Source organism: Anopheles coustani, chromosome X (genome assembly GCF_943734705.1).
Source record: "Anopheles coustani chromosome X, idAnoCousDA_361_x.2, whole genome shotgun sequence".
Classification (NCBI taxonomy): domain Eukaryota; kingdom Metazoa; phylum Arthropoda; class Insecta; order Diptera; family Culicidae; genus Anopheles; species Anopheles coustani.
In genome coordinates this window covers 6,408,224-6,432,216 of record NC_071290.1, presented here as the reverse complement: position 1 = coordinate 6,432,216, position 23,993 = coordinate 6,408,224, and the positions used below count along the sequence as shown (strand labels likewise).

Sequence of the window (23,993 nt, the reverse complement as noted above, 5' to 3'; positions counted from 1 at the left end):
CCTTCCAACGGAGTGTATTCCAATTTTTCCTACCCCGTTCGGGAATGTGCTTTCTTTGCTGCACGTTTTCCCAGCTCCCCGAACCCCTTTTTCCTCAGCAACATTTTTTGAAAAGTCGCCCAAAAGCGGATTTGCATCCCATGCAAACGGGAAGGTGGTGGTGGTGGTGGTGGTGGTGGTGGAACTTTCTAGCGAACACCAAGCGAAAGCTTGCACCAACAGTATAAAAAAGAAAGAAAAAAAGAACAATATCAAAACGAGCCGGAAAACTCAAATTGGTGCACATCGATCGGAAGCGATGGAAAATGGCCTCGGGCGGAAAAGAAAAAAAGGAGAGGGGGTTAGATTGGTGCAACTCCAACATCCAAACGCAGCATCGCAAGACAGCTCAAACGATGGGAAAATTTTACATGCACCCTGTTTTTCTTTTCCGTCCCCCACGGGCAACCTTTTTTGGTGCAACACTTTACTTTGTGTGTGTGTGTGTGTGTTTTTTTTTATTCCTAGTCAGCCGGAAAAATCCTTTCCAAGGAAAGAATTCTGGAATTTGTACGGGCTAGCAGTAGCAAAAATGGGAAAAGAAAACACTATCCCACGCCGTGAAAAGCAGGGAAAAGGAGGAAATAATAGCTGCCAGCGAATTTGCGTTGCAACAAAGGAGGAAATGCAATGGAAATTATTAAAAAGGGTTTACCAGCCTTTATTATGATTTTATTATGTTATCTTAAATTTTGCTACATTTATATCAAATCGTAGTACAATAGAAAAAATTGAAAGGTGAAAGTGGAGTAAAAAACAGCTGAAAATATGTATCTAATTACATTTCTAAAAGGGGTATTAAACGATTGCAACTTTCATTTGACAGCAACTGTTAAACACTCATTTCACTCATGTGAAACCCAACTCTTGTCTAAAAGCGTAATAAACAAGCAAATTTAAGTTTAAATTTCACTTAATGTAGCCAGTCAAGAAATTTATTCCATAGTAATTAAATTTGTTTGACATTTGCTAAACTGACAGCTTTAGAAAAAGTCAACAGTATAAAACCATTTTAAATGATCGTTAAACGAAATAAACAACATCGTTTTATGCGATTTAAGTTCGCTTACATGATTCACAACGCAGAATAAGAATAATTATTAATTTTAGAGATGGAATAATATAGCTTGTTTACTATTCTGCATAGTTTGTTTACCCGTTCACAATTGCCGGTTGACAGTTAACGTTAATTTGTTGTGAATTGAGTAAACGTGTGATGAATTCGGAGACTTTCAGTCAACTGAAATGAAAACGAATGAATGTTTCCGATGAATGAAAGTTGCTGTCATAGTCTTACGAGCCATAGGACATTCATTTCAACTATATTTGCCACTGAAATATACTTATTTCTTAAATTTGTAAATCAAATTTAAATTAGAGAACTGTGTTGGTACAGCTGCAATCAATCTAACCTTTGACGTCGCTCTTTTGAATCAGATCCACCATTACGTGCTCGGTTTGATAAGAGTTTCGGAACAAGTGTGCACCATTGTTTCCCCCAAAATAAACCGGTGGGGGATACTCTTCCGGCCACTGACTGCACTCTAATCATTTCCCGATTGTTTTATGGTCTAAAAATATGAGCATCACGGCGTACCCTCCTCCGCCCTTTAGCCGGCAAAACAAGATCATATTTGTGTCGCCCACGGGTCGGTCGAATCTCGCACCGGGGGTTTGGAAACGCATATGGTTTTCCCTACTGCCCGGGAACCTGATACGTACGGCGTGTGCAAACTTTCTCAAATGCAGCGGAAATGGATGGCCGGTATTCTATATTTATGTGGTTCTAAATGTGTAACAAAACAGTTCACCTAACGACCGCCACACACACACACCGTGCGGGAGGGGGGAGGGAGGATGGTTGTGCTGTTTTGTTTTTCACTTTCCGCAACCGGAAACTACTTTCACGTTTCACAGGACGACGTGGTGTTTGTTTGCGTCGGCGGAAAGGGAAGCCCAGTAATTGTTTCACGGAAGGTTCCCCACCGCTCCACGGCACGCTAAAACCCAGTGGGTGGCATGAGGCGAATGGGTGGAAAATGTCGGCAGCAACTTCTCCTCCTCAGTAGCGTAGGTATGCCACGTGCCATGCTCGCACAGCATCCAGCGTCAAGACGACGTAGACGGTGGTCTTTGCTCGCTGAAGCCGCACAGTGGATGGAAGGAGAACCAAACATATTTATTTATACGTATATATATATATATAAATCGACGCACAAGAGAAGGGAAAAACTACCGTAATAAAACGCCCACAGAGGCCTCGGAGCTCCAAACGTTCAGCGAGACACGATACCACGAGACACCGCGAAGCGCGAGATGGTATTTAAAATGTGTTTCTCCTGTGTGTTTTTCCCCATATATATTTTTTTTAACCTCCACAAGGTTCGCGACTTACCACCGGCCGAATTCTTGCGGCATCTTGTTTTCCTCTACCCCATCTGTTTGCTTCATCACAAGCTCGTCCCCTCGCTAGCTTTCCTCAAAGAGAGGTTATGTTCCGCAGTGTGATTTCCTCCGGTAGGCAAAGGCTCGTGGTCGAGGGATTTTCCACCGGCAGAGCGTTTGGTCCAATTTGCAACGTAAATGCACCGTCCTGGCTTAAGCGGAGGGATTGTGGAAGGCTCGATAGACTGGGGCGGGTGTTGTGCGATTCGAAATATCTCACAACAAGCACCAACAAGGAAACAAAGATGTGCCGGTCTGCCAAGCTCGGCGGGAAGCAAAGTTCATAAATCTACTGATAGTTACAACCCTCCTCGCTCCTCATCTCTTCGCTCTAATACTCCCGAATACTCGGAATCCATTACCAGCTACAGTGGAAATCATATACATCACCCTCACTAAATGTTTCTCCAAGCTCCCATTGGCAAACGGCACCCCAAAAGGTGGCTGAAAATAATTTCAAACCTTCACACCGACACCTGCATCCGGGGAAAATCCTCAACCCGGAGGCACGTGATTTGCGATTCCGGAAAATGTAACACAAAGCCCACCACCAAGTTCAATCTTTTCATTTTTCATGTTTTAAGTCTTATCCTCCGTTTTTTTTTTGCTGCGTTCACCGGTGGAGTTCCGGGCCGAGCGTGGAAAATGAATAATTGATGAACGGCCAGGGAGGAAAAGGGGAGTAAACCCCCGTTTGCGGTGGTGGTTTTAAGGATAACACCACGGAAAACTAGAATTACGGAATGCACCACAAAATGAACACACCGAGTTTCTTTTAACTCGTCATACCAATATCCGTTTTGTTCTCCGTTCAAGACAGTGTTGGGCTATTGTTACAACATAGTAAATGTAAATTTTGCCACAATTGTCTCTAAGGCATCTGTTTTAGAAATAACCCATCAACTTCTATCTCTAACGCAACTGCTTTTGCCTCGTAATTTACTATTCTAGTTTCTGCTCTAGCCGGAAACAAGAAAATAAAAATGAAACTGTGGTTATTCTAGATATTCCTCTGATTCTAGAGCCTCTGACAATAATAAACTTTAAAAGATTGATACTTTACAGCTAAATTATCCAAATTATGTACTTAACTTTTATGAATTTTTCGAGTGTATTTTTGCATTCCAAAACCCACAAAGTGAAGGTAAACTGGAGTATATGAACGTGTTTTCATAACTGCCAAACATGTCTTGTCACTTTGTTGATGCACCGGTAGTATATTATTCAATATTTGTAAAATTCTTTGCATTATTTTCCGTTTATAGGTCACTTTTTATATGAATTCTAATGCAACGGATAATCTACAAGTTTAAAAACACGCTAAACAACAAACTTCTTCATAAGGACATATTTGAAATCAGAGACAACAATAGATCAAATAAGTGGAAACAGGGATAAAATCTTTGAAAATAGTAGTTGAAAAACTTGTCTGCTGCAAAACTCAAAGCAAACACCTTGAGTGAAAAAAAAACTCAAAACAAACACCAAAGTAAAAACAAACCCTGTGGTTGGAGTACATAAAACAGTACAGTTACAGTACATAAAATATGTTGATAAGAATGACTAAGTAGAATCTACTTAAATGGAAAAGCCAACTTGTGGATTGATTGAAATAAAAAGCGCTGAAAACCCCTTCCAGGTTGAGCCCTTGCGACTCTAGGGATGATTTTTTCGCTCTCTGTTTGTTAACTGTGTGGTTATGTTGCAGCGACAAAAACAAATCGAACCTATGCACAGCGCAAGCAACAACCATCGCCAAGGTGAACCGATGACGATGAGCAGAAGTCGAGTGTTGCCAGCCTCACAGTGCGCGCTTCCCTCCCTGTTGGTGCCCGGAAAGTGTGTGACAAAAGCTTTCCGATTGCAGTAATAGTCCTGCCAATAGCGCTTGCGGATGTGACGGTGCCCTTTGGCCCTTCGGGGCTGGATCCGCTGGAGCCTCGCCCACAGGACGTCCGGGGATGCGCTACAGCCCGCTGGAAGGCGACGGGTTTCAGAAGCCATTAGGGCGGAAAGAATATAAGCGGCACCAGCTGGCGCACGCTCTGCACGGAAAAGGTGGTAGGTATATCCGTGCCCGGGCGCTTACAACCCAACTTTTCCCAAAGCCGGCGCGCACCCGGTGGTACCGAGCACCCGGAACGAGTAGCAACCGTCGACAAGTGTGGAATAAGCAATTTTCTCCATTCTACGGGCGAGATCTCTCCGATGCCGTGCTTAGAGATTCGTTCCTTCTTTTCCGAGCCGGTGACAGCTGGGAGAAGAGGACTCACCGAAAGGGGATTTTCGATAAGGCAGGAGGACTACGTCTACGTCAGAGGCCTTTGGGTTTGCAAAGGACGATAGAGTAGCACTCAAGTCAGGATAAGTTACAGGCAACTGTAGTACATGTAAGGTTCTCCAAAGAATCCGAAGATAGCACGCAACTGGAGCGTTCTAACTATAGTTCTAACTACTTAGAGAGAGTCCTAAAAACCAACCAACTCCAGGAAAGTAACATCCCATTCGATTCCTTTGCGTCCACTTGGTCAGCATCACAATAGAAACATTCCTACATTCCCACACGCTTCGGTTTGGCTGGGGAATGCTTTTCCGCAAGTCGTTCCACGAAAAATGCGCGTGATATGGTGATGAACGCCAGGCGGTTGTCGCTTCACACTTCTGATAAGCTTCGCAAACGTGTTAGGAAGAGAGCGAGAGTTGCATGTGACGACGCGAACAAGGAGGTTGACAGTGGCGAATGGAGAGAAATTGTCGCTAGATAAACGCAATATCTGCGAGAGTGCGCGCCGAATTCTTTTGTTTTTGTCACGGAAAATCGATCGAATTTCTCCGGACTCCACGGCCTTCGGAGCTGATAAGGACGACGACGATGTGGCGTAAGAAGTAGCGCAAGGAGCCGCGAACAGTGTCACCGGAAACCGTTCCGCGTTCCGAAAAACTCCAATCATCGCCAATCGGAGGGGATCCGTTGTCGCTACGAGCGTTTCGTTTCTGTCTGTATGTGGGTGTGTGTTCGCCTGCCGTTACCAACCACTCCCAAGCCATTCATTTTCATCTATTTTCGGTCGGCTGTCGGTTTTCTAGGCGCCTCAGCGCAAGTCCCCAGAATACCTTTGCCATTAGTAGGTGGATGTTTGAGGATTTAAGTGTCAATGGAATGACTGTTTGCAGATAGCAGTGTTACGAGCCAATACTAATCCAATTGTTTGCCTTGAGACCGAAGAAAAACGGATGCATATCTCGTTGTCTTTTACTTCTCCGACCGACGCAGAGCTTCTCTTTTCGAGCTCTGCGAAGTATCGCATCCAAATAAAACAATAATATGGCTGCCGCTTCTTTATTGGGGTTTCTTCAAAGGCAGGAAAACGAATGAATCCTGAAGAGGAAATTCGTGGTCGTAATTAAGCTGATCACGGTTTGGTTTTAATCACCCTGAACTAAAATTAAAATACGTTCGCGGTTGGAAATACGATACCAACATAAGTCTGGAACTCCAGATATAGTCCAGAATTTTAGAACACTACAGTGAAGCTACCGGCGAAAATAAAGTCTATTAGACATTTATTGCCATCGATTGTAGTTTCCCGAACGGTCGTTACATTGTGTCATCCGAAGAGCGCTCGAGGAAGAACTTTTTACAACCGAGACGAGAGCCAACCCTTCGGAGATATCCTGGATTGAGCGTTTTCCATGGAACCAACCATTCCACGCGCTACTGTTGTTGACCTGCAAGTAATTGTCCATTGTACAAATGCAGTCGCAATATCGGGACACCCTACGGGGCAGTTAACAGTCTTCTATGCGATGAAAAGCTCAGCTGTTGGTGTGCCAAACAATTCCGGGAAACTGACAGAACAAAATGCACCGAGAGTCTGGTAAACAGCATCGTTTCCCGGGGAGCTGGTTGCGACCCGTGATGTCTGATGCCTGATTGCCACCTTCTGCCGCTCAACGACTAGAGGTCATCAATTGGCGATTGACTGGCGTCCAGTCATGCGAAGGCGTTAGGTCGATGTTAAAATCCATTTAAGACGCCAGGACACGGGAATCAAAACAACCAGGATTAGCTGCACCGGGCAGGAGAGGGTGAAGCCAATTAGCCATCATTTACGTCCTTCACAGATCATTAGTTATTCTTTTTAACCGACGCACAATGATTTGATGTTTTGCTTTGCTTTCCAATCTCCTTGAGGAAAGGTGAAGGAGGACTATGGAGGAGATACCGTTTTTAAACAGGTGTGTATAGATAATAGTGAAAAATAACTGTTTCGATCGATCAGCTGAACATCTTCTTCTTCTTTCGATATGCGAGTCGGGGTATATCCTCCTACGCTAAGTCGAACAATTTGTTCCCTTACACGTAATCAGAGGCGTACCAACTCTGTCCGAACTCCTATCAAGGGGCTCGTCCTTTAGGACCGGCTAATAATAGCCATATGTCCACCCGCCGGCCACGGGAGGGATAATTCCTTCCGTTGTCAGGACACAAGAACTCGTGGTCCGCTTGATTGGCTCAAACAGAACGAGATGTGCGGCAGCTAGGATTTGTCTGACCTGAGCTCCAGCTCGGCGTCACCACGCGGTCGTGCCGTAACCTTACTTTTCCGCTAACCCTTTCAGGAAACTTATGCACTGCTAACATCCGCTCTGATGCACTACCGAACTGAAACTGCAGCTGAACATCATGTTGCTTTTACCGCTTAAACAGTGGAGTTCGGTTTGTTTACAAACATGAAAAATTTGACATTTGACATCTGATTTGTAAAATGGGAAGGGAGAAATGGTGCTCAAACTATTTTAGCTGTTTCTGCATAAACCAGCTATCAAACAAATCAAAAATTCATCAACACTTGTATGAATGTATCAACCTCCAAACAAAGGTCACCAAAACCTAAGGCGCCATTTTTATGGTAAACCGATGATGTTACGTCAAACACTTCTTTAATAATGGCTGCATGATTGCAGAACCTTTGTCGGCTGGGGTTTTTCCTACCATTCCTCAGACCTCCATGAGATCACACACTCACACACACACACACACAAGTCGTAAACATCGTTTTTCCGTTCAGTTTTAAAAGAATAATAATCAGTTAAAATGGGCAAATGATAAGCGAGTAAATGTTCATCGCAAAACGTCATCAGATGTGAAATCGGTCCTGTAAGTACGCTTGCAAATGTGTCGTCTCTCGTGTTGGCATAACCCCAAGCCTCTGCCTCTCGAGGTAACCTTCCTTTCTCGAAGAATATTCACATTTCTACACTTCTGTGCGTTGCGCGAAAATGCAATAAACGTTTGCATTACGAATCGACGCCATCGGAGGTGGCGGCTGGAAACAGTAAGTTACCATTACTGTGCCGCCCTTCCCCTACTTGCACCGGGGGGATGTAGAAGTCCGGAAGGCTTTCTCTTTTATGAGACACAAGTAGAATGGCTAATAAAACGCCCATACACGCGAGGCTCGGTCGTGCCGTAGGCTTTTGCAGACCTGAAGGGTAACGTTCATCGCACTCAGAAGGGTGGCGGGTGTGTGTCTGTGTATACGAATGACTATGCGTTATTTCCATCGAGGTGATGCTGTCAAAGCACGGAAGGAAGCGGGGTGGAGGAACAGCAGCGCTGCACGCATAAGTGTCGATTCTTAGTTCTTGGTTTTGCAAAGCATACAACTCTAAGGGATATAATAAAAAAAACACACACACACACGCGCGCCGAGGAACTCGAAGCTGCACTTTCGTCAAACATAACCTCCAAACGATAGAAAAGGGGAGAGGCGTCAGGAAAAAAACAACTTCCTTCCAAGGGTGACGCAGGCACGCAGCTAGCTTTTATTGAGCTTTTTTTTTATTTGTTATAGCACGTGTCGGTCGAAGAAGGAGGCGATTTTCTTCTTCCCAAGGGCACACAGCAACAAGCCAGCGGGTTCAGTGTTTGCCCGTGTCGCCCTGCGGGGACCCTTTTCCGAGCCACGCGAGACTGTCCGATGGCTCCATTTCGACGAAAATAGCCGTTTCTTTTTCTGTGTGTGTGCGCTTCACCGGAGGTAAAATTAACAAACCCCGCCCCCGCACGTCCTTTTTTGTCGCCCGGGACAAACACCCCCACAAGGATATTCAAGGTGATGCTGCGCCCTTTCATTAGCCGGATGCTTCCGATATCTATAAACGAGGGTAGGAAAAATGAAAAACAAAACAAACCAAAAAAACAAACCAACTAAAAAGGAAAGCTACCCCACATACAAACACCGACGCCGTGGTCGGGGAAACTTTAGCAAGGTTGATCTCGTTGCCCACAGTCTCCCTATCAATAGCCCCCGGTTATTGGAGCGCTTCGCTGCTGCTTCCCAGAAGCGCCACAAGTGGCTGCGACGGGGAGGGGGTGGGAGTGGTGGGGGGGAATTTTAAGGCTTTCGGAAAATTCCTTGCTAGCAGTGGGAGGAGGCAGGGTGCTCGAGTGCCTCGGCACGAGTCGGGTGGACCGCACCGAACGAAGCAATCTCCAATTTGATCCGCTTTTGTGTGGTGCGAAATGAGGTCTTAGGTCTTAGGAGGCGGCAAGGTGAGAGAATTTTCCGCGCGGGGGGAAAAGGGAAAAACGTGAATCGCAATCTTCCCAGGCAAGGTAAGCATAAGTCCTTGACCGAATTATGGTTCGGGAAGGAGGAAAACCAGCACGATAGCTCGCTTCACTGGCGAGGTGATGCCATTGAACATGCAGTAGGGATGCACCATAGGAGACCACCACCCCCTCTGGAGCTGGTTCCGTCCACATGCAGTTTATTTTCATTTTTAACAACCTCCTCTCAACATGCAAAATGCCAACAAGCGAAAACTAGGAGGGTGATTTAATGGAAAAACGAAAGGATTTTCAAGGATTCCTAAAACCCGGGCGTCCCTCGATACTCCAGGGCCAACAGCCTTTAGTATATTCTCTCGTGCAAGGATAACTATCTTTCAACAGGATAGCTTTATCCAAATTAGACTCTTTCTTATCCAACAATAACTCTAGAAACTCTCCTATAAAGAAAGGAGAAAACATCTTAACTAGTTTAATTATGCGTTTATACAACCTATGTTTATGCTTCTTTAAAGATAAACATACAACGATAAATTTGTTTACGATTGTTAATTGATGTTAGGAAAACATTGTAATAACAGTAAAAAACACATAAACATAGTAAAATGCAAATGGAAATGTGTAATGAATCAGAAAACATTAAGGATAGGATAGAATTAATCCTTTTTCAACTTTTCACCACCCCTTGCACGAAAGTGACAGAAGAAAGTGTGTTCTAATTCTCTTATTTCAGGTCTTAGAAGTAAGTTCACAGAATATAAATCCTGGCAATAGCCTTTCACTGTAAAATGGCTGTAAATTAAGCAGGAAAAACGCAATCCATGAATGCGATTGGAACTTTCCTGGACTGGATTGGTTTTATTGATTAATAAAACCCTTCGTTGGAAGTTTTTAAGATCAACCCGCATAAGATTGAACATGCACGACTCAAACGGAATGATAATTAATTGGAAAAATGAGCTCACTAGCCCTTCGTAGACAACGACGACAGAAATTCGAGCAGTTGCAAACAGCAACATCCTGTGGCAATCAACCACTTGACCTTTCGGTCGCGTGAACAAACACTGGAGTCGAGGAGTTCCAGAGTCGTCCGGATGAAAGGAAGGTACATCCCCAAAACTAAACGGGCAGCTTCAAGCGGGAAATGGCTCGTGGGGGTGTATGCCAGTGCACTGGAAGAAGGAATTAAATAGTTAATTGATTTGTAATGCTATAGTTGATAAGTTGGTTTTGCTAATCATACCTAGCGGGTATTCTGCCATTATAGAATTTAACGTAACCAAGCCGATTGGGTAGAGTTGCATACATTTGGGTGCAAACAAATATAGCATATAGCCAAAATCATTTAGGATAAACCTACGAATTTATCATCTCTTAGCTCGACAAGATTGTACAGAGTTTAAACAACACAAAGTATTCCCTTTCTGTACCAGAAGACCATCACATGTGTAGCCTTTAGCATCTTTTAGCGAAGGAGGCGAGTAAGTTCCATTTGTGGCGAGGCATTTTTGCTGTCCGAATGATGTGAAATACTTGGAAATATGTTCTACAAAGTACACTCTCGACTTTGATGTCGCTCCGGTTTTATGCGTGCATCAAATATAGTGTAGCTTAGCATCCGACAGCAGGATTCTGGGTGGGTGTAATAAACGCCGCTACAATGTTGCAGAACGACGAGGCAAAGTCTCGCCACCTTGCGCTAACATTGGCGCTCATCTCCCGTCTCCCGAAGCCCGGAGTTGCCGAAATCCGTCGTCCCATCGGCGACTTCGAGTCCTTCGAAGTTTTTGCTTCTTTTTAGTGAGGTTAAAACGTGGTTAGTGCTTTCCAGTGCACTCGCTGCGGCAGAGCCGCGTGAGTGTGTGTGTGTGTATGTGTGCGCGCGCGCATGGACTACCGAGCGAGCACCATTCAGCAGTCAACATCGATCCGGCGGCGAACCGGCGAATGGACACACCGTAGGTTGGAGGTCAACAGCGTAGGCGGGTAAAGGTGGCATTACACCCAGAGACACTCTGCTCTCTCCCTCTCTCTTCGCAGAGTGTTAGAGCGGGCGAAGTGAAAAGGTGCAGATTGATAGCCATCTACCATGCGATTGCCACACGAAACGCTGAACGAACGAACGATGGTTTGCTGCATCTGCCCACAGGACACCAGGGCACCGCACTTACACACACACACACACTGTCCGCTGTTTGCTCCCCGCTCACTAATTGTATTGCCATCGCTACGTCGCGCCCTTTACGTTTGACGTTTGCGGTCGTGCACCCCCGCGCGTCAGGATAATACCATTGCGTATGGCTTTCGGTCCGTTTCCTTTTTTGTTCCCTGCCTCCCGTGTAGGTTTATCCTTTGCATATAGTGGTTGAATCCAGCACCAAACCCGGGACACGACCGACGTACGATTGCGATAGGGGTTTTGTTTCCGCCGGTACTCTGCCCGAAATGCATTGATGTGAATGCGTGACTTCTGGTGGTGCACAAACACTTCTTCCACCCGGACCTGAACCTCTTGTCGGACCGTCTGACAGCGTCGAAAAGCGAATGTAACTGGGAGTGCGAGCACTAGTGTCTGCGAGTTTGAGCTCTGACAATTGATTTCCAAAGCTTTCGAGCAGATCCGCCCGTTGGCAGAACCAACCATCAGAATATGTAAAGTGGTCAAAGGAGGATAAAGCGCTGGAAAATGCCCAGATACTCGATTTCGTATCGTCTAAGCCAGGGGTCGGCATACATTTCCTAAAAAGGACCAGATGATTGAAAAAAAACCATAAGTGCGAGTCGGATACCTTAAATGATGATTCAATGTATTCAAAGTAATACTTAACATTTTTTAATAGAGTGTCAGGTTTTGAAATAGTAAAGTTAAATTGAATAGTGGTGTAAGATAAATTATACGCAATTTAATCATTAAACTTTTTGTTACATTGTTATACTTCCTTTCGTTGAATGTCCATCGTTTGGTTCGTTGTACTTTTAACTAATTTCTTTGTACAATACTTGACATTAATTCTCTACACAAATTATTTCAAAGTAATTTGTTTTTGGTTTTTTTTGTTTTGTTGGCTTACTCTCAGTAGTGAAAATAAGTCGGCTACGAGAAGTTTTCAATGTTGCGTGTCTTATTTTATATAAGCACTAAAATGTTTTTACTGGCCGGACTTTGCCGACCCCTGGTCTAAGCGATAGAATTGTACACTCACAAATGTATAAAACCTCAAAGAACTCTGAGTAAATTGTCATAAAAGACAATTTCTTTTATACAGCAATGATCACACCATCATTGAACAAATTGTATTGCAAAGTAGAATTGCACCGTGAAGGGATAACGACACAAGCGAGAAAGAAATACAGTACGAAACAACAAGAGTTACTTTCTAATCTTGCAGGAAATAGTTACAATGAATCACAGCTCACAAGCTTAGGAGCAACAATCAATAAGCAAACAACCCTTAGATAAACTTAAGAAAATTAAATCCTGTTCTGTCGCTGGTATGATATGTGTGTCATATAAAAGGACATCCACACCTAGTCCTGACTTTGTGTCGTTCGCTTCACCGCTTTTGGCGAAGGCAAGATACGTCGTAAAAATGTGTCTCCCAAGAGCTAATTTTGCCACTGCGGAGATCCACTGGAACCGTGATTCAGAGAAAGTAACCAAAGAAGTAGACTCTGCTTTTTGCCGCCCTATTGCGTTTCGTCTGAACGCCAAAGGATGAGGGTAGAGTTTCCATTCCAAGTGTGGCTGTATATGTGTGTGTTGTTTTTTTTTTCTGTTCAACCTTTTTGGCCTAACCCTTAGTAACTAACCCCCCTAAGGGTTTGCTTTTTTGTTCTTTTCAACTTGTCCGTTCGCAAAACAGGGAGATAGGTATGTGTGTGTGTGTGTGTGGAGTCAGCTTGTTTGGGAGCCATAATAATCCACTGTCCAGACTGTCGCCGGCTCGTACTTCCCCTCCCCTCACCCCTGCTCCCTCTCAGGTCATGTCCGCGGAAGGTCTGGTTTGCCAATTAGCGTATGTCTTGGAGCGATTCGATGTTCGGCGGGCACCGAGGGCAGCGACCGACCCCGAGGTCCCGAGAGGCCGGGGGGTCGGTCAACGCGCGCGAGACCTTAGAAAAGCAGAGATCGGGTCCAGGGGCATCAATCTTCGTAAACAATCCTAGTGCGTCTTAGTCTGCCAACGCCGAAGGTGCACTGGAAGGTTTCCTTCAGATGTAAACCGCACCCGGAAGTGAAGAGCCCTTTACCGTAAAATTAGCACATTCTCGGCACGGTTTCGGTGAAAATTCGAACATCGCAATCAAAGCCGAAAACCCTGAGGGTTCAAAACTTACATCCATCCAGTAACCGCACGATGCGTCATCGCCAACAGCTCCATCATCGACTTTTGTTGGACGCCAGAATTGAACGAGTGTCTCTCTCGTTTCACTTCACAATGGCGACATCAACAATAGTGACGGATATTGCACCCGGGCCATATTGCAGGTTCTACTATTAAAACGATTCGTTGCTCTGGCACAGCGGGTATTGTATATCAAGCATTCGGATGAAAATTGCTGCTTTCGAAATAACTTGATTACTTGAAGTATTGCTCAATGAAAAGGGTTGTAAATAATAACTACACAATCCAATTATGGTCGATGAAGATTAAATAGTTATGTTGACCACATCCAAATTAAGTAATGCAGCGACGGAAAGTAATTTCACCGTTATTCACGCATTCTTATCAGAAATAAACACCAAGATCCAACATTCAGACTGGAAAAAAACACAGCACCTCCAACAAGAGAAGTGTTACCATTCGTAATGCTGCGAGCGATAGCGATCGATCGATTCCTTCGGAGCTTAATGTTTTCCGTTTCTAATCCGCGAAACATTTCGGTCAAAGGGTCTGCGTTTCAAAAGTTGTGAGCATTAATTAGTTTGAAGAAATTCAAAACAAAAACACTCTTCTATGTAGCAAGCTAATTACATTTCCTACTTGCCTCACTGGGCAATATCATGTATGTGTGTTAGGGTGGGCAGTTTACTAAAACATAATAGTGTTTTGTCATTGGCCAGCATAGCAGAAACAACTCATATTGTTCGTGAAGTAAGCCTTAGCATCCCATGTGTTCTCTTTAGAAATGTTTAGGAGAACACCCGACCCGATCCCGATGTTGTAAAAAAAAGTTTACCTTTTAAAACGGGTCTGGAATATAAAACACACGAGTTTAATTAAAATCCAGAATAACAAAGCAAGAACAGGAAACCATGTTAGGTTTCATGAAATGTTTTAAACTGAATCGCTGTGAAGTAGTCAACAAAACGGTCAGCGAGCAGTTGAAAACATTGTAATTCTTCAACATTATACGAACAAACTCAGTGTTCAATGTTAATTTGTACCTAGTTTCAGAAGCGGTGACATGATAGTGTATAGTGTACACACAAAGTAAATACAAAATTAATAATTCAAAAACGAGTATTCTTTGCAGGGAGTTTGGGTACGACCTTCCCGTCCCGCGTAGTTCCTACTGTGCAAAGGGGCGCCTTTACACTTGTAGTAGAGATCATCGCAGCACTGCGCGTTTGCTTTCTCCCGTCGCTCGCACCCCACTTCATCCCGCGTGCCGTGCGAATTGCGAATACATACGGAGTGTATCCAGCATCCCATGACATCATCTGTTTGATTGTGCGGATGACCGATCAGCTGCTGCGACTTGCTCTCTGATGGCGCTGTTTCGTATCTGATTGCGTGTTTGCGGATTTATTTTTATGTTTCTCATTCGGTGTCGTTTTTTTCTTCTTCTTCTTTTACATTCATTTTGCCCGCCGTCTCGTCAACACAACAACACCCGGGGATCGTTTGAGATCGTTTGCGGTTGCGTCTGTCGCTGCTGGATCGGTGTGCTCTGCTCTTTTCTTCCTTTCATTTTTGCGCATCCAGACATTTGGGAAATGCGCCGAAAATGTCACGCCAGGTTGGTGGAATGCGAACCGCTAACACCGCGCGTCCCCGCTCCCTTCCTTTGCTACCATCGGAGCACCGGAATAAGATCGTCTGGGAAGTAGGGCGAGCGTGTGTGTTACGCAACGTCGACGTCCGGGCTGGCTCATCCGAGCCATTCCGGTGCCCGGCTGCTCGGTATGATAAGTTAATGTAATTAAATACAGCGACTTGGAGGGATGGTAAAATAGCAAACCTTCCACCCGCGGCGGCATCATCTCCGCACGAACACACGTACGCCACGACGTACGGGCGCGGAACTGGTATGCGAATGGGATTTGCTAACGCTGAAGACGCGATGACGGCGGCACACCCACACACACTGTGCCGTTTGGCCGTTCGGAGGTTTTGCCATCGCGTCCAACTCGACACTTCCGGCCGTATCGGTGCCGATAACTTGACTTACCGGACGTGCACATCTGCTCCAGGCGAAGCGGAACATCGATTCCCCAGTGAGGCTACAATCTTTTACTAGCAAGTAGAGTGTAGAACTAAGATTCGTCGCCTCGTTGTCTCTTCGAAAAGTGTTGTGTGCAAATTAACATCGACAGGGAAGGGTTCGGTTTTACTTCAAAGCGAGGTACAACATCTGTTCAAACAGTGTTTTTTGGTTTACAGAATGCGAAAAAAACATCCCATTCGCATATGTTATTCCAGGTCTAACACTAACTTTCAACAATTTCCTGCAAGATGTGCCAACTTTAATCTTCTGCCCTACTTTGAAACTTCGATAGAATTATAATGAAAATATCACCACCATATAATCAAAACAACATGACCATATGGACATAGTGGTAACATTAAAAAAAACTAGTCTTTCGCGAGCAGATCTTCCATTAACCGGAAGCATTGGGCAACCATTTCATAACAATATCAAACATATATTTATTCAGATTGGGTTTCCATCGCTACCCGTTATTTACACTTGCTCATGCATATACCGCTTTATCCTTCTAACTTTTTCTAGATTAGATAAATAGTGTTCGATTTTTTTTTCTCGCGCCCCAGACCAGGCTTTTCAATTGTTCTTTCCATCGAACAACCCGATTTAAATTAGTTTTAAATAAAAAAATCCAACTTATACACGAAAACCCTTATCTTCTTGCAAACGAAACAAATAATCCAATTCCATATTTCATATCGACTGGAAGGAACCCCGAAACAAACTATTTCTCTTCCGTTTAAAACAAAATGGATCCTTGCAGAATACTTATGCTATTTAATTCAATAAATTGTTATCTTAATTCCAGTGATTGCAAGAGGTACAAAGTAAATGATGTATTTATTTATAGCATCTTTTGCCCAGCCTTGCCATAAAGGAAGTGATCATCCACCCACAGTTCCCCAGATCTCACACTACCGTTGCAATGTCGTCTGGTTGAGAATGATTTCCGGAGGAAATGCAAAATGTGACTACACACACACACAGTGTAGACGAAGCGATCGCTTAATCGTGTTGTGGTGTTTCGTGCACCTTAGGTCTCCCGTTCGTCCGTAGAAACGACAGCCCTTATCTCGCGTTCAGCCGGGCGAACGAAATTAGTAACGATTACGAGGGCAAGATTGTTCTACATACCTTCAGCATGCCTCCAGCATGGCAGGTTGGCGGCTCGGCTCGGCTGTGTTGACTCTGATGGTCGTTTGATAGTAGAGGCCTGTGGCGAGAAACGGAAGCTGACAGCCAAACCTTCGTGGTTGTAGGCGTTCGCTGCCCGGACTGGCTCGATGGACGCAATTAAGCTAAATTAAGCAGCCCCACGAATCCGGCGAACAACTTCGTTGCTTCCCTTGCAGCTACACTTCTATGTTGACTAGACCAAGGGGTTTGTCCGTCTGCGTCGCCTTGCGTTGCGGTTGATTGTTGAGGTTTTTTGGCAATTCTTACGTCCTTCACAGGTGCTGTGGAAAAGGGGGGCAGCGTTTTAGAGAGTTTCCCTGGCGCAATCCGTTGTACGGTGGATGGAGGGTGGGTTAAAAGGACCCCCCAGTTAGCCCCTTCGGCACATCCCATCCAGGAAAAGGGATTTTAAGTGTTTGGTGTACAGGGAAGAACAACAGGGAGCGATAACAAGTGGCGAAACGACATCAATGATTGACCATGGAGAAAACACCCCAAAAATAACTCTACTTCAGCTGAAAAACAAACAAAAACACCCTCTCAACCGATGAATGATTTGGACAGACTCTAGTTTAAGGAACCTCGGACCGATATTTACACGAAACGGGAAAGAATGCAACCTTTTTAAGGCGTACAAAAAAGCTTTTCTTAAGGTATGAAACCAATTTCTCCGCAAAAGAACATGCCAGAAGTCAACCGAAACATTTAGCAGGATCTATGGATCCCGTGGGCATCTAAGTATTGTGAAAAAAAACCCCCGTAACGCAATTCGTGCGTGGAAAGGCAACACGTTGGGGGGCGGGGGATTGCCGTGAGTTTCCCGTGAACGTACGTTTGTTATTACGGTCGACAGGACGGGGTCTCGAATCTTGCGGCGGGGGAAAAGCAACACAGCAGGAAGCGGGAATATAAAATCAATCTTCCACCGGCTTCCGGAATGGAAGGAAAAGCGAGATGGCGGGGCAAACCGAATACGGAATAGACGGTGGTTCCGCTTCTGCTCGATCCAAGCGGAGGGCAGCCGGGACCGGCTGTGCCATTCGCACAGCATCCGTCAAACCCGTGTGCACATGAAATATCAACTCACGTACTCGGCCCGTCGTGGGCCAACGACAGGAGCAGACGGATGCATTCCACCGTGGCGGAAAATGTACCACCCAACTCTTCCCCCGTCCGCCGGTTTCGATCATCTATCCTTCGGGCAACCCTCGCCAAGGAGCTCGCAAACGGGACACGGATTGCCTTCGGGAACCGTCGTGCGTTTTATGAAGCAGGCAAAGCTGACGGGCAGGCGTGAGGCGGAGTCAAAGGTCTGATAGTCGTCCATTACACGCAACACGACGAGGGAACCGGGAGTTTCCATTTCTGTTTTCCACGCGGGGTGCGTTCGAATTGTGTTGTGGTTTGTTCCCGCTGGAAAGAAATACGTTCCACTTTAGTATATCCACCATTCAGGTTAAAAGATAAACTCCAACTCAACACCTCCACCAGGTGCGATGTTTGTGCGTGTGTTCAACTGGTAGAGGAAAATCAATAAACACTTTCCATTCGCCACACGTCGTTGCTACTTTGAAACGGGACGCACACCAAAAACGAAACCCCACGATCCCCTGGGGGACCGAAAAGTCGCTGTTTTCCATCACATCGTTGGCGTTGTTGTTGACAATTTTCCATTCGTTTGGCGGCACCACAGACTTCACCTTTGCACTTCATCCACTCACCCGGCGTGCGGCGTGGATTTAATCGCCTTCAGAGGAGAAAGGGAAATGGAAATCGAAAACCTAAAAACCCGGTGTCCGGTCACTTTGAGAGGAAGGTTAGGTTTTTGGTGTGGTGTGGCCTCTGCCTGCCCTGCCTGGTTGTGTCTGTTCCTTCTTGTATTGTTTTTTTTTTCTGCCGGCCGTATTTTCCCCCAGCACCGGGAGTTTTCCAGGACCAGGACAACGAACCCCGTGTGCCCTTTTGCCACGGTTACACTTACAACCACACCGAGCCCTATATTCGGTACCGACCGATAGCAGAGGGTCGTTATGATTGGTTGTAATTTATTGTGACGACGACGACGACGACGGTGCATCGTTGCAACATTTGCATCTGGTGGAAGGCGCGGGGACGCCTTTAGAGGGCGCTGCAACAGCAGGGAGAATTGTTTCCGGCTTTTTTTTTTTTGTTGGCTCCCGCACAACACAAACTTGAGCGGCCAGCGCAATCTTCCGATGTCCTCATCGTCCGTCGTCCACGAGACCGGCAGCTCGCACGGGGAAACTCCCGCACACGCTACCAACGCGTATGTGTTGGTGCTGGAAGAGAGCGACATTCCCTGCCAGTTCCTTTCGTTTCTGGTTCGAAGGAAAACCCTCTCTCTCTCTCGGTCTCTCCCTGTCGAGTTGCGATTTTCCCGGACGGAGAGGATCCGCCATGGTGTGACGAACGGATCGGGATTCGATGCGGTCGCACACCACCACACCGAAAGGATGGCTGGCTGGCTGCCGGTTTTGGTGCGCACAGTGCACGCACGCAGCACCAGAAGTTCACCGCCAGGACATCACCACCAGGAGCAGGAGAGAAAGCGAGCGAGAGAGAGAGAGCACAAGATAAAGTCAAAAAGATCCGGTGTAAGAGAGCACAAGGATACGGCGAAGTAAGGAATGTTTTCCACCATTATGGGAGAGAGGGAGAGAGACAAGGATTGAGAAATTCGAGAGCGTAACTTAGGTGTAAAAAGATAAAACAACAAGTAAAAAGGCAACAGCAACCGATAGGGCGCAGGGCCAATGATGCTCTTTGATGATTATCACCCGTTTTGTGGATGATGGCAATGACGATACTGATGGGGGAAGCAGGGCATCCCGTTGGCCGTGTCCTTTGCAACCGCCGTGCAACAAGGCGTTCGGGAAAAACCCTAACCCCAGGGGAACCAGATCAGGGTTTGCTCGACCGGGAGAGAGCTAGAGGGAGAACGAGCGCCTTCGGAATCATGCACCTCCTTGCGATTCCCGCCGACGCACAGTGGCTCCGGTGCGAGGACTGTTGGTTGGTAAATTATCCTAAATCCTCGTTTCCTTGCGGGGAATCACAATTCGTTTTTGGAGCGCACTTCAAAACAAAACAAAAGATCAGCAAACACTCCCGTTGCTTCCAAGGCAAATTAACAAGTTGACTGAACATTTCAATACCATACTTCAAATATATTTCAATCTTACTAAAATCTGGGTTTTTAGACCGATGGTGTAATTGGGACTATATTATGCAAAACGGTAGTTCAAGAACACCAAAAATAAAAAATAAAACAGGACAAGGACCTGCAGGTGAACCACTGTGCGCCGCCTAAACAAAGCCCAGGACGTTACATCGCGCTCCCAGACTGACGGGAAAGGTAGGAGTGAGGAGGTAGGAAGAAAAAAGGTTGTATATACACAACCACACGGACACACACACCGGGATGAATCATGCCCATAAAAGGACCGCGACCAGAGAAGCCCACGCGGAAAGGGCCCCGGTACGGTCGGCTGATGGGGCGTGTGGCGAGTGAAGGGGAGGGGGATGTGTTTCTGACGGTATCTCGGACCCTGGCGGTTCCTTTTCGCCGTGCCAGGATGTAAACGGAACCGCGAACCGCGATTGTCCTTCCTCGCGATGATGCGGACGGGGTCACGGTTTTTGAAGTGCCGTATGTGCTTGTGTTTGTGTATGGCCGCATTTAACATCCAGTACCATTGCCGAAGCGCAACCGGGGTTTTGGTGCCGGCAAGCAGGGAAAGCTAGAAGCGAAAAAAAAAACATGGACGTCCTCCGCGGATCGGTCGCTTCCAGTTTCCGTCCGAGGATGGGTAAATTAAGAAGCAAAGGATCCGGTTCTCGCTGCAGACAATACGGCGAGGCTCTTCTGTGTCAATTATTTGTCTTCTTTTCGGTGTGTCCAAGGCATTACAGCAAACAAAGATATCCTTGTGTTCGATTTTGCTTAAATTTGGCCGTGCGCGTTCGTGGGCCTTCGTTGGGAGGGCTTGTTTTTCTTGTTTGGAAGAATGTAGCTACGGAGGAGAAGAAGAAGTTACGTGACGGCATGGTGGCCCCGGTGGCCCGGCGGGGTCGCTCTTTTGTATGCCAGTTACTGCACTCCCAAATCCGTCGTATCCGTCCACGGTCGGAATTCCTCGTGGTCCAACATCAATGCGCCGGAGCGTATTCAGAGATTTGATTGCCTGAGTATGTGAGTGAGTCTTGTGCTCGTTGCTGGACGTTGTGTTGTGTTGCTTGTTGTTGCTGGACGACCGTCCTCGCCTCGACCTTTTTCTTTCCCTGTTTTTGACCGCCACCGACCCGCGGGCACGAGACTCGTTGCCGCCGGTTCGAAAACCGCGGAACGTCGTCAATGGAACGCCATGGAGTAGCGAAATTGTTACAGTTTTATTAAAGAAAAAAACAGAAAAGCAAGAAACCACGATGAAGGACGGTATTTTTTTGCACACGCGCGCGCACAGACGGATACGCACAGCTAGGCAGACACACACCACGGCTACACACACACAAACACAACTGCGGCCGACACGTGCGCAGCAGACGACGAGAGACCCTTGTACGCACAAGACGGGGAAACGGGGAAGACGGCCCGGGGCCCTGTGTAAAGCGTAGGTGACCCGTGGCACACGGACCCACGGGCACACATACACCAGCAACCGGGCGGGCGCACCAGACCCGGTCCCGTATAGATCTTTCCGCAAGGACATGAAACGGGGGCAGAACGGCCCGTTGCCGTGACGCATTTACTGACCACTCGCTCCTTCATTTTCCCTTCAATCTCTCGCTCTCTCTCTCTCACTTTCTCTTTCCTTTCCCCTACCTCCGCCGTCACTAGGCGAGTGCAAATATCTTCCCTGTGCATTTAAGGACATTTGGCGCACCAGCCCGGAGACAATGGGGCAAAAAGAAAACCCCATCCTGCCAAAAGCAGGTCGAGCGTCGGACGGATCCCATTCATCAATGGGACAGATACCGAGAAGCGGATGCTAGGTCTGGCGAAAGGCCCTAAAATGACAACAACAATAACGGGTGTGTGGACAACCTCCAGGTGTGGGGGGAAAGAAAAAGGATATAAACCATGTGTCGGGAGGGATTTGCGTAGTTTTCCGGGCCACGGGGTGCATTTGCGAAATGCGAAATGAAACCGAAACGAACCCGCAAATGGCGAAATCGAATGGCGGCTGTTGAGAGAAGTGGGAAGGATGGATGGATGGATGGATGGGATGTGGATGCTGGCCACCCCACTTGCCCAGAAGCCTCCAGATCGCTTCCTCGCTGGCAAGGCTGGACCAGTGGCTACTTTTCCTCCTCAGCGTGAAAGGGCTCTCTTTACCGTCGAGACGCGGCCTGCCTGGGAATGCTGAATGGCGGCCAAACACGCAGGCGGCCGCAGAGTGGGCTCTTCGTGGCTGCTGATGGACGGGAGCCTGGGATGTGCTTATTATTGTTATTACTTCTTGTGCTGCTTTTATCTGGCGGCCTGCTGGCCACAGGGTTCCCTTTGCACCGCCTCGCGCTCCAGCACGACGAGAGGAGCGTTTTCACTTACGCGCACATACACAACCGCGGCCGAGGCACACAAACACTAGACACAACCACACATAAACACACACGCGCGCGCACTTCGCACACCGCCAAAGCAACAGTTTTTTGGCCAACAAAACCCGCACGCAACTTGGGCCCTCTTCTGCGGGGTCAGCCAGTCGGATGCCGTCTTCCTTTCGGATGGCTTCCCCGACCCCCTTTCACTCGCCCCCCGTCCCACACTGTCGCTCACGCACACCGTAAGTCGCGGATGGGGGCCAAAATGTTCACCATCTTCGAGCAGCAAACGTGCTAAATGTTGCTTCTTTTGTACCGTGTTTTGGTTTCCAACTTTACTTTCTACACCGTTTGCTGCTTATCAGGAAGGCGACTGGACGACGAACGCTGATGCTGGCTGGCTGCTGGTGCTGACTGGCTGATGCTGGCTGCTTGGCTGCTCTAGGGGCTCGCACACACTGTGACTCGGGAGCCCGATGGGGCGCTCGTCGAGGGGCAGTCCGAAGCCTTTTCCGTTTCTGACGTATCGCGCGACGTGCGTCTGCCTGGAGCGGGTACGAACGAGTGAGTGAGCGCGGCGCACGCGATGTGAATGGCTGCCGCAGGTTCGGCGCACCGGACAGTACTATTGCGCTCTCACACACGCTCGGAACGCGAGCGAGCAAACCGGTCCCCGTGATCCCATCCCGTGTTAGTGGAAGCGAGCGAGCATGGGCCCCTTTCGGTCCGGCACACGGCGCACGGCGCAGCTGCACGCTCTCCGAGCTGTCAAACCGACTGACAGTAGGTGATGACGGTGCAGCGTAACTCATCGTACGGGGTTTATTATCAAGCAAGCTCATGCCTCCTACCACCAGTAGTTCACTGCATTTCCAACGGATGGCGCTACAATGTGTTCGTTCATTTAAAATATCCAGTAGCTGTGCATTTATGGATACAAATTTATAACCTTCTAAAGCACGAATCATTCATCCCCTCGACATGCGTGTTTACTTAGCCTGCATTAACAAATATAGTACGGTTTTAAAAGCGCTTTCCACAAATTTCTCGCGATGTTCAACTGTGTGTTTTACCTTTAGTCCCATTGAACGCACGTTTTTCTCTTTTTTGTAAATTGAAATAAAAATCATTGGGGAAACGTGCTTGTTTCCCAGTTGAAGAATTACTCTTAAGTTTAGATGAAACGAGGATTTTCAAGCTTGATGTGTGATGAATTTTATGCATTGTACTTAGCAAAACGGGTTGGTTAGGTTACGACTCGAAAGGGGGAAACATTTACAGCTTCTAACATTCAGAAAGTTTCATCTTGCCATACTTATGATTTATGCGTAGTTGCATAAGTGATTAGAATTAATTGTTATACTTTAAACCGATAAATTAAACAATTAGCAACGTTAAATGTTTAAAAAACATATGCTATACGTGGCTACTCCTGGACATACTATTTTAATAAAACATATGTGTTGGAGGTAGTGATGTAAACATTAATAATTTAGCTAGCAGTATTTTACACCAGAAAATGGTCGTCTGTTTATTTCGAAACGAAAATTGCCGGTCACAAATGATAGCAGGGAACAACAAGGTTATTTATTGCCCGTGTTCAGGTACTTTCTCACGCTCGGTACGATTGTGCTTGTGCTCTACCCTACTTGAAGAGTGTTCAATCTCTCGACATCTTTATCCTGTAGGGTTGAACGGGGGTGACCTTTTATTGCACTATCGGGTGAATTGAATTTATTTCAACTACATATGGTGGTGC

General features: G+C 46.5%; 1 protein-coding gene across 3 annotated transcripts in view; it reads right to left on the bottom strand.

Moving 5' to 3' along the window:
* LOC131269451 (rho GTPase-activating protein 190) overlaps positions 1 to 22,816 on the bottom strand; it is a 43,274-nt gene extending 20,458 nt beyond the window's left edge. For all 3 annotated transcript variants that reach the window (XM_058271813.1, XM_058271814.1, XM_058271815.1), the window contains exons 1-2: positions 22,026 to 22,816; positions 16,628 to 16,950 (exon numbers count right to left, since the gene is read on the bottom strand). The gene's annotated coding sequence lies outside the window, so the exon portion shown is untranslated. The remainder of the gene's footprint in view (positions 1 to 16,627; positions 16,951 to 22,025) is intronic.
* Positions 22,817 to 23,993: the final 1,177 nt, after the last annotated feature.